Below are 9,913 nucleotides of genomic sequence, written 5' to 3'. Positions count from 1 at the left end.
GCTATTAATGGTGAGTTTGTCTTTGAATCAGTGTGAAATCCTTAGTATTAAGGCCCACTGGGAGTTTATTTCTCTCATTTTAACTGTCTTTCTGAAATACTAGAATATATTCCAAGCAGAGACACAGTTTACTCTGCATATCCTTTAATTATTTCCAGAGTATCTGGGAAAAGTCAAATTCTCCATTGATTTTAAAAACTTATGTAATAGCTATGCTACAATGCATAGTAGAGAATTAGACAGGCACTTCTGTTTAGTTTTCCAAGTACACCTCCACATAGTATTTGGGTATTTCATGAGCCCCAGCATACTGACATTCATAGTTTTCCAGCATTTTTTGGTCTGGCTACACCCACTGCTAAATAGTATTTGAAATATTAAAAGATTAACGAGCTTGACTTGTATTTTTGAGCTGATATTATGGTAAAGTTATCTGAAAGATGGGTGTCAGATGTTTGGACAGGGGGCATACTTTCAGTGCTTGCCCTAGGTGCTATTTTCCCTAGATACGCCTCTGTATGTGCCACAATAGAACATGATCCTAAATTATTTTTTTAAAGGTTTTGTAAATTGTGGACGATGCAAGTCATTTAATGGTACTAGAGAAAGACCTGCTGTTCTGGTAGCTCCAGGTCTTAACACTCACATCAATTTTGGAGGATGAATACAACTGAAGGAAGCCCGGATGGGTGCATGGCTGGGGGAGTCAGTCATGTGACTTGCCTCAGGGGGGCCCCCAAGGCAGTGGATCCCTAGACAACTGTCTCCCCTTGCCCTATTATAGTTACGCCCCTGAACAGCCCTGCTGGATCAGGCCCAAGGAAGCCCATCTAGTCCAGCATCCTGTTTCACACAGTGGCCCACAAGATGCCACTGGAAGCCTACTGGCAGGAGTTGAGGACAAGCCCTCCCTCCTGCTGTTACTCCCTACAACTGATACTCAGAGGCCTCCGACTGGTAGCCGATGATAGACCTCTCCTCAATGAAGTTATCCAAACCCCTCTTAAAGCCTTCCAAGTTGTTGGCTGTCACCATATCTTGTGGCAGAGAATTCCACAAGTTGATTATGCATTCTGTGAAAAAGTACTTCCATTTGCTGGTCCTAAATTACCCTGCAATCATTTTCATGGGATGACCCCTGGTTCTAGTGTGATGTGAGAGGGAGAAGAATTTCTCTCTATCCACTTTCTCCACACCATGCATGGTTTTATAGACCTCTATCATGTCTCCCTGCAGCACAAGTTTCTGGCAAAAGTCTTTCCCAGCCCTACCTGGAGATGCCGGGGATGGAACAAGGAGCCAGCATGGTGTAGTGGTTAAAGTGCTGGACTAGGACTGGGGAGACCGGAGTTCAAATCCCCATTCAGCCATGAGACTTGCTGGCTGACTCGGGGCCAGTCACTTCTCTCTCAGCCTAACCTACTTCACAGGGTTGTTGTGAGGAGGAACTTAAGTATGTAGTACACTGCTCTGGGCTCCTCGGAGGCAGAGCGGGGATATAAAATGTTAATAATAATAATAACAATAACATGGGACCTGGGAATGGTTGTAACCTGTTGCTGATTGCAAGAGTGTGCTGTGGTATATATTTGCATATTTGCTTGCATATTTGTGAATAAAGCAAATATTACAAAACCCAGTAAGTGTGTGTGTCAGCAGCACCCAATTATCCATATAAGGGCTAATCCATTAATCTCTCTTCCAGAGGAAACCAGAATCCACCCATGCAGAAGTCCACACTTCCGTCACCTGAAATGCAATTAAGAGGTGTCTCTAATCGCATTTGCAGAGCTTTATCTCTCCCTAGTGTTAAAAGCCGCAGAGAGCCTTGGGCCTTCTTGAAGACTAACAATGGCATTTGTCTGCAGTGGGCAAGCCGGGTTGCTCCAGCAGTTGTTGGATTACACCTCCCATCTCACACACACACACACACACAATTTATTCATTGTACCTGGGAATGATGGGATTGTAGCCCAACTGCAGCTGGGGATCCGTGTTTGGGAACTCCTGCCAAGTGCCAGATTTAGGCACAAGCTAAGCAAGCTACAGTTTAAGGCCTCCTGTTATGAGGGGCTTCTGAATACAAACGAACAGACTACATTTCAAGTTCTGTATTTTCTCTGGAAGGTATTTCTAATGCACATATGCTTACTGCAAGATAAACTAATAATCTTACAAGAACAGTTTTCATTACATCTTTGCCGTGGTCTTGTGGTAGCAAGCATGACTTGTCCCCTTAGCTAAGCAGGTTCCGCCCTGCTTGCATTTGAATGGAAGACATTGTAACAGATTCCCCTCAGGGGATGGAGCTAAGATTCCCAGTTCCCTCCCTAGTGGCATCTCCAAGACAGGACAAGATTTTTTAGGACAAGATTTTTTTAATTGAACCAACAAACTACCAAAGCATACAGTACGATGCCAAATCTCCAAGATAGGGCTGAGAGAGATTCCTGCCTGCAAGCTTGGAGAAGCTGCTGCCAGTCTGTGAAGACAATACTGAGCAAGATGGACATATGGTCTGACTCAGTATATGGCAGGTTCCTCTGTTCCTTAAAAAAAAAAAAAGTTGCTTTGGTCACCCTTATTTGTCAGAATAATATTTTTGTAAGCTTTTTAAGCCTGACATAGTTTAGGGCCTCACCATGTCATAATCTGGCCCTGCCCCACCAAAGGAACAACAACAAATAATAATAATTATGCGTGTGCTCTTCTGCGCCATGACAGACCCTCCATACTAAGTGCCTGGTAAGAGAGAGTGCTTCCCTGCACACCTCAGCATGCCATTGGCCATCTGGTAAAGCAGGGCTGGGCAAATGTGGCCCTCTCCAGATGTTGATGGACTGCAACTCCCATCATCCCTAACCACAAAGGCTGGGTCATGATGGGAGTTGTAGTCCAGCAACAACTGGAGAGGGCCACCTTTGCCAGAGACTGCACAAAGCGCTCACACCTCCTCTGCTACCAGCCTGGCCCTCCTTTAAGTCCAGCTTCAACCCTTCTCTCCCCACTTAACATCGCCTTCGCCCATTGGCCGAGGCGCCTGACTCTCAGACGCATCCCGGCTTCCTATTGGTTACGTTCCCGCGAAAGCTTCACAGAGGAAACGAAAACCAACCCCTCCCCCCAGCGAATCAAGCTTGGCGTGCGCATTTATTTTGCAGTCTGGACTTCGATGCGATTGGTGAAAAGGGTAACGGAGGCGGGGGGAAGCCAGGCGGGACGCGAGGTCATTGGCTAGCGGGGGAGGGCCGGCGGCAGATTGGCTGGGCGGGGGGAGACGGCCCGTGAGGAGCGTCTGAGGCGAGGCGAGGCGAGGCGGTGGCTGCTGCCTTGGGTCGGGTGGCGATGAGCGTGTCCGGGACCCCCGCGGTGGTGGCCGTGTACATCAGCAGCAGCCTCAACTCCTTCCGGAGCCAGAAGCGCTACGCCCGAGGCCTCACCCTCGCCGAGTTCAAGATAGGGAGGGGAGGGGTCGCTCAGCCCCGCATCGAGATACCGGCGCCCCCCAGACGGAGGGGGTGGCTCCTCCCTCGCTCTCCCCACAGCACCCGCCTGCTTGCTGCGCTGCCTGCTTGTCAGGTACAGGCCGCGCGGCTTTACCTGACGGACGGCCAGCCTGTAGGCGGGGCGGGGGGCTTAGAGCGAGAGAGGAGCCACTCACCCTGGCGGCCTCCCTCTGGCGCCCCGCCCCCGAGGGGAAGGCCCTGCAGCGGTCACGTGGAGTCTCCCATGCAAATGCAGACCAGGGTGGGCCCTGCTTAGCACAGGGGGCAGTTCATGCGGGAGACCACAAGGCCAGCTCTCCTGCTCCTCCTCAGGCCCCGCACTCTTCCTGGGGCTGGGGTGGTGGATGGGCAGGGCATCCTCCCCCAATGTGGAACTCCTTCCCCCCCCACCCAAGGAAATGGATTGAGTCTCTTTCCCCACCTCCACCCCACACACAATTCTGCCTCCCCCCCACCATTTTTCCTCTTCTGTGTCTATAAAGGATAGTCTGGTCTCAGCCGCCCCTGATTTACGAACATAGGAAGCTGCTATATACTGAGTCAGACCATTGGTCTATCTAGCTCAGGATTGTCTGCACAGACTGGCAGCGGCTTCTCCAAGGTTGCAGGCAGGAATCTCAGCCCTCTCTTGGAGATGCTGCCAGGGAGGAGGGAACTTGGAACCTGCTCTTCCCAGAGTGGCTCTATCTTTTAAGGGGAATATCTTGAAGAGATGCAAGTTTTGGGTGGTATAGAAGTATAATAAATAAATAAAAATATCTTCCAGTGCTCACACATCAAGTCTCCCATTCAAATGCAACCAGGGTGGACCCTGCTTAGCTAAGGGGAGAAGTCATGCTTGCTACCACCAGACCAGCTCTCCTCTTGGAGAGAGGAGTGACAAGATGCAAACATGGTTCTGGCAGCAGAGGGTCGGGCAGAGATGAAGGGGCCACGGTGTGGCAACGTTCGTCCAGAGCAGAGAAGGTTGCACTAGTCAAGGTGGGGAATTGCCAAGGCCCAGCCTGGAGTTCTTGGTGGGACACACTTACTGCAGAGTATTGCACCCACAGTCAGGACACCTACCTCCCGCCCCAATCGCAGAACCCTCCTCCTGCCTGCCAGCGCAGAGGAACTCCCGGTCATGCACCCTGCCAGCTGCAAGGCTGGAGTTATGCCTCGGCAATCCTAGAACTCTCCAAGGTCAGGATGACCCAGCTGGACCTCTTACTTTCTTTTAAAGCCATGTTTATGGGCCACGAGGTTGCAGATTGGCCCTGATGACTCCTCAGAGGCCGTCTGCCTCGCAAATTGCATCCTTACCTGCCTTTATGTTATCACCTCCTTACTGCATCCAGGCCAAAGGCGGCTCTAAAACGCTGCTGCCCTGAGCCACGGATGGCCCGGAGCCAGTGGTCTGGCTTGGGCTGCTGGTGACCTGCAAAAGCATCCCACAGAGTGGCTTCGTAGGGTTGCCCACTGGCCACCAGGGGGCAGCCTTTGGTGCCCATTTTAGACCCAGTGAAAGATGAACTTCCAGGGTAAAAGGTAAAGTTAGCTGTCAGGTTGATTTTGACTCCTGGCACCCAGAGAGCCCTATGGTTGTCTTGGGTAGAATACAGGAGGGGTTTACCATTGCCTCCTCCCACACAGTATGAGATTATGCCTTTCAGTCACTGCTGCCCGACATAGCACCAGCAGGGATTTGAACCGGCAACCTTCTGCTTGTTAGTCAAGCATTTCCCCGCTGTGCCACTTAAGGCAACTCTACCAGGGCACCTTATGTGTAATTCAAGGTGGAGGATGATACTCCTTGCTTCCTGGCAGCTTGGTCTTGGTAAGATGTTGCTTGGGTCAGTTATGCTCTTGCCACACTCTGGGTCATCTGCATGGTCTGGCCAAGGTCTGTGGACAACCTTGGATTGATGCTGCAATCCATGCCTACAGAGGCTGTGAGGAGAGCCTTCCCTGTACTAGTTCGGATCAGCTGGGGCGGGATTGTTCCTTGCCCCAGGCAGACAAGTGTCTATTGTTGTTTTACACTTACGACGATGAAAATGTGTATACCGCTTTTCAACAAATGTTCCCAAAGCAGTTTACATAGATAGAAATATAAGACAGACTCCACCAGCAATAGCCACTGGAGGGATGCTGTGCTGGGGATGGATAGGGCCAGTGGATCTCCTCCTGCTTAAATAAAGATAATCGCCCCTTTTAAAAGGTGCCTCTTCGATCACTTAGCAGGGGGACATTTATATCCCACTCGTCCTCTAAAGAGCCTAGAGCAGTGTTCATGGTTGTGTTTCTCACAACAACCCTGTGAGGTGGGTTAGGCTGAGAGAGAAGTGACTGGCCTAGAGTCACCCAGTGGGTTTCATGGATGAATGGGGGTTTGAATTCAGGTCTCCCTGGTCCTAGTCCGACACTCCACTTTGAGAAGTTATGAGCTGACCAAGTGTATGGACCCTCCTAATAGAGAGGGAAGTGATCAGGGGGGGAGGGGGGGAAGACATCTCCAGGGCTCAGCAACAGGGTCCCGGTGCTTGTTTTTAACCCGGGGAAACGTGGAGGAGTTGTCCTACAAAATAAGGGTGCCTCTGAGCATGTAGAGGGTGCCCTTCCCTTGCCACTGAGTAACCACAACTGCCCCCAACACAAACGATGAAGGAGCAGAGCATTCTCAAAGGAGATGGGAAACCTAAGCACTGAAAGCGTAGCAGGGACTCAAGGAAGCTGCTGGAAATGCCGGGAGACTCAAGACGGACAAAAAGAAGCACTTCTTTGCAAAACATGTAGTGGAAACGATGGAATTCGCTGCCGTGGGATGTGGTGACGGCCACCAGTCTAGACAGTTTTTATGGATTTAGAATATTTATACTGGTCTGCCACCATCCTTCATAAAGGATCTCGTGGCAGCTTACAGCACAGTTCATGCAAAACAGAGTAAAACAGTCTCTCAAATTGTAGAAGTGCAGGAGAAGACAGTCATTTAAATCATAAAGAGAGGTGGGAGAGGCCTGCTAGGCGGGGGAAAGTCTTCAACATCTGTTCAACTAAACAGGGTGGGTGGGTAAGCCTAAGATCAAGGGGCAGGGAGTTCCAGAGAGCCGGGACCAGCCCTGAAAAGGCTCCCCCACATGTCCCCGACAATTGTGCTTCAGGAGGTGGTGGGCTGCACCGGAGAGCCTCTGCATGGTCTCAGGGGCCAGGCAGAGCGACGGGGGAGTAGGCAGCCCTCCAGGTCCTCCTTAAAGGGGGTTCAACCATCCATGGCTAGAGCTTGTGATGGCTACTAGGCTAGGCTGGATAGCTGTAATCAACCAACCAATCAACTTTATGATGGTCAAAGACCAGCATCTGGATAGTTGTATGTTTCCATCAGGGTCAGAGGGGGCATGCCCTTGAACACCAGAAGCTAGGGGAGAGCAAAGAGAGGAGCAGGTTGCCCTCCTTTCCCCGCTGGTGGGCTGCCCAGATACTCCTGGCTGGCTGCTGTATGAGGGCTTTTCTTATGTTAGGGACAGAGGAAGCTGCCATATACTGAGTCAGGCCATTGGTCCATCAGTATTGTCTTCACAGACTGGCAGCGGCTTCTCCGAGGTTGCAGGCAGGAATCTCAGCCCTGTCTGGAAGATGCCGCCAGGGAACTTGGGACCACAGATGCTCTTCCCAGAGCAGCCCCATCCCCTAAGGGGGATATCTCACAGTGCTCACATGAAGTCTCCCATTCGAATGCAAACCAGGGCAGACCCTGCTTTGCAAAGGGGACGATTCCTGCTTGCTCCCACCAGACCAGCTCTCCTCCCTTCAAGGGGACCTTTGTAAGGGCGCGGATGCTGCCACCACTGCCACAATCCCACTTTCCAGGACATCAGAAGATCGCAGCTCTGGAGTGGAGAAACTTGAACAGCCAGTTCTGGCACAAAGGCTGGGACGCCGGCTTTGTTGACAGAGTGCTCCGGCTTTGACGTGGGACGCAGGCTGACCTTCCAGCAGGCCGGACGTGGCGGGGAGAGGAGCTCCCTCTTCCTAGCCTCCCACTGCAGAAAGGCCACTGCCCCCTTCGGAGATGGGAGGACTGCGCCCACAGGCTGCACAGAGCAGACCTGGCCTCGTGTCCCCCTCGGGGTTATGCAGGCAGGAGCTGCAATGCGGGTTCAGGCCGCAATTAGGCAGGTGACGTTTCCTCGTCTCCTCTGTCTTCATGCCAGGGGTGGTTGGTCCAGCTTTATGTCTGCATTGCAAGCTACGGCTGCTGAAAGCAAAGGAGCCAGAACCAGGGGGTGAGTGGGTGGGGGGGGGGCAGATGGGGGAGTGGCAGCCTCAGCACTGATGGAAGTCCACCCAGCCCTGTGCAAGCCGGGCTAGCCATTTGCGCTGCAGGCCAGGCTCCTGCCCATGGCTAGCTGACCCCTTGTAAACGTGTTTGGCTCCGATACAGAGATCAAGTCGTATGTGTGAACGGGTGTGGGGCGGGGGGGTGGGGTGACGCTTCACTTCTTTATTGTGCTGCTATCCATACACAGCAGCAGCACTTCTAGAAAATACCTGGCACCATAACCATTTCCTCTTTCATGTTAGCAGAGCTTTGGTCCTGGCTAATCAGGGAGACGTCACCTTAAGTGGTGCAGTGGGGAAATGCTTGACTAACAAGCAGAAGGTTGCCAGTTCGAATCCCCGCTGGTACTCTATCGGGCAGCAGCGATATAGGCAGATGGTGAAAGGCATCATCTCACACTGCGCGGGAGGAGGCCATGGTCAACCCTTCCTGTATTCTACCAAAAGAAAACCACAGGGCTCTGGGCACCAGGAGTCAAAATTGACTTGATGGCACACTTTACCTTTACTTTAATCAGGGAAACAGTCTCAAGGAAGGGAAGATGCACCTGCAGGGATTCTCAGCCTTGGCTCCTCAAAGGATGCTGGACTTTAACCCCCATCATCCAGACTGTTGGGGCAGGGAGTGATGGGAGTTGTAGTCCAACCACATCTGGGGACTCAAGGCTGAGTAGCCCTGCTCTGCTGGAAGGAGCCCAGCTGACACACTTATCCGCCCCCCACCCGCTTCTGACCAGACAGGCCCAGCTGCTCATGCACAGATAGGTCTGCTGGGGGGGCAGGAAGTGGGGTAAGGATGTGAAACGGATAGGTTGGTCGCCTCCGCGCCTCTCCTGCAGCAGCTGCTGCTGTTCTTGCTACTGATGCAATCGAGCCAGCTATTTCGTATTTGCTCTGCTGCTAACGGCATTTTAATTCTTGAGTTATCCTGCTGCTCTTTTTTTCTTAGCCCGAACCTTCCACTTCCTTGATTGACGGATGAGAAATAACAGCAGCACCAGCATTTTGCTGGAAGGACAGCCGGGGGCAAATACGAATGACGCTGAACCGCAGGGTTGCCGTGGTCTTTGTTTATGGCCCCTCACATGTTTGTCTGTGATGGCCCCCATTCAACACCTTCAGCATCATTTCCTTTCCTTCTCTAGAGGGCTGGGGAACATTAACAGCCCAGGCTGACCGCGATGAATTGGAAGGAAAGCCCATACGTTTGGGCTGCACTTACTTCCAAGTCAACACACTTAGGGCTGCTGGTTTAGAAATGGAGGGTAATGAATACTTCCTGAGGAATGGCCCTTCTCAAGTAATCCACAAAGGGACTGCAAAGCATATGTACAGCGGAGAACGAATTTAAAAGAATACCATTAGGTGGAGAGCAGCAGTTAGACCCAGAAATAGGTGTGAGTGGTTTGGTTTTGTGTTTGAACTCTCTCCGCTCTGTCCTGCCACCGATGGCTATGTGGAATCTCCAGGCAGGCGGCTTCCCCACGGAGCCAGAAGGGCCATCTGTCCCGGCTCCAGAGGGCTGCGTTTCCCTGGAGGGAGGGCAGCCCCTCCCAGCCCTGGGCAAAGCACAACACTGCACACCAGCAACAACTGGCAACTTCGCACAAGCCCAATGAACAATTAGCCAGGAAGCCCCACTTAGGGCTGACGGGCACTGCCGTGGGCTCCTGGGCCCGACGGAGAAGAACCCTGAGACAGACCCATGGCTTCGCGCCAGGCGGCTTCAGAGGGAGGGGCAGTGTCGTGTAGTGGCGACAGGACCAGGCTTGGGCAGTGCCCGTCCTTGTAAGGCCCCGGGGCCAGTGGCGTGACCTAAGTGTGGCACCTGGACTCATGGTTTGCGGGGCCTGCGGGAAGCGTTGGCCAAAGCTCACTCCTCGGCACAGGCCGGGAAATTTAGGACCTTCAGAAAGGAAAGACTTTTTCACACCGCACGTAACTAAGCTGCGGAATTCTCTGCCACGGGATGTGGTGATGGCCACCAGCTGCGATGGCTGTGGAAGGGGCTGGGACAAATTCATGGGGGAGAGGTCTATCAACGGCTACTAGTCTGAGGGCGATAGGCCACCTCCCGCCTCAGAGGCAAG

The 9,913-nt window shown here is 52.3% G+C and overlaps 1 protein-coding gene across 1 annotated transcript in view; it reads left to right on the top strand.

Annotated features, from left to right (window-relative positions):
* The first annotated feature begins 3,263 nt into the window (after positions 1-3,263).
* The window catches only part of SLC1A5 (solute carrier family 1 member 5), a 38,852-nt gene continuing 32,202 nt past the window's right edge, over positions 3,264-9,913 (top strand). The window contains exon 1 of the mRNA XM_053267822.1: positions 3,264-3,456. The gene's annotated coding sequence lies outside the window, so the exon portion shown is untranslated. The remainder of the gene's footprint in view (positions 3,457-9,913) is intronic.

This window comes from Hemicordylus capensis, chromosome 7, assembly GCF_027244095.1.
Source record: "Hemicordylus capensis ecotype Gifberg chromosome 7, rHemCap1.1.pri, whole genome shotgun sequence".
NCBI classification, from domain to species: Eukaryota; Metazoa; Chordata; class Lepidosauria; order Squamata; family Cordylidae; genus Hemicordylus; species Hemicordylus capensis.
This window is presented reverse-complemented; position numbering and strand designations above follow the sequence as displayed.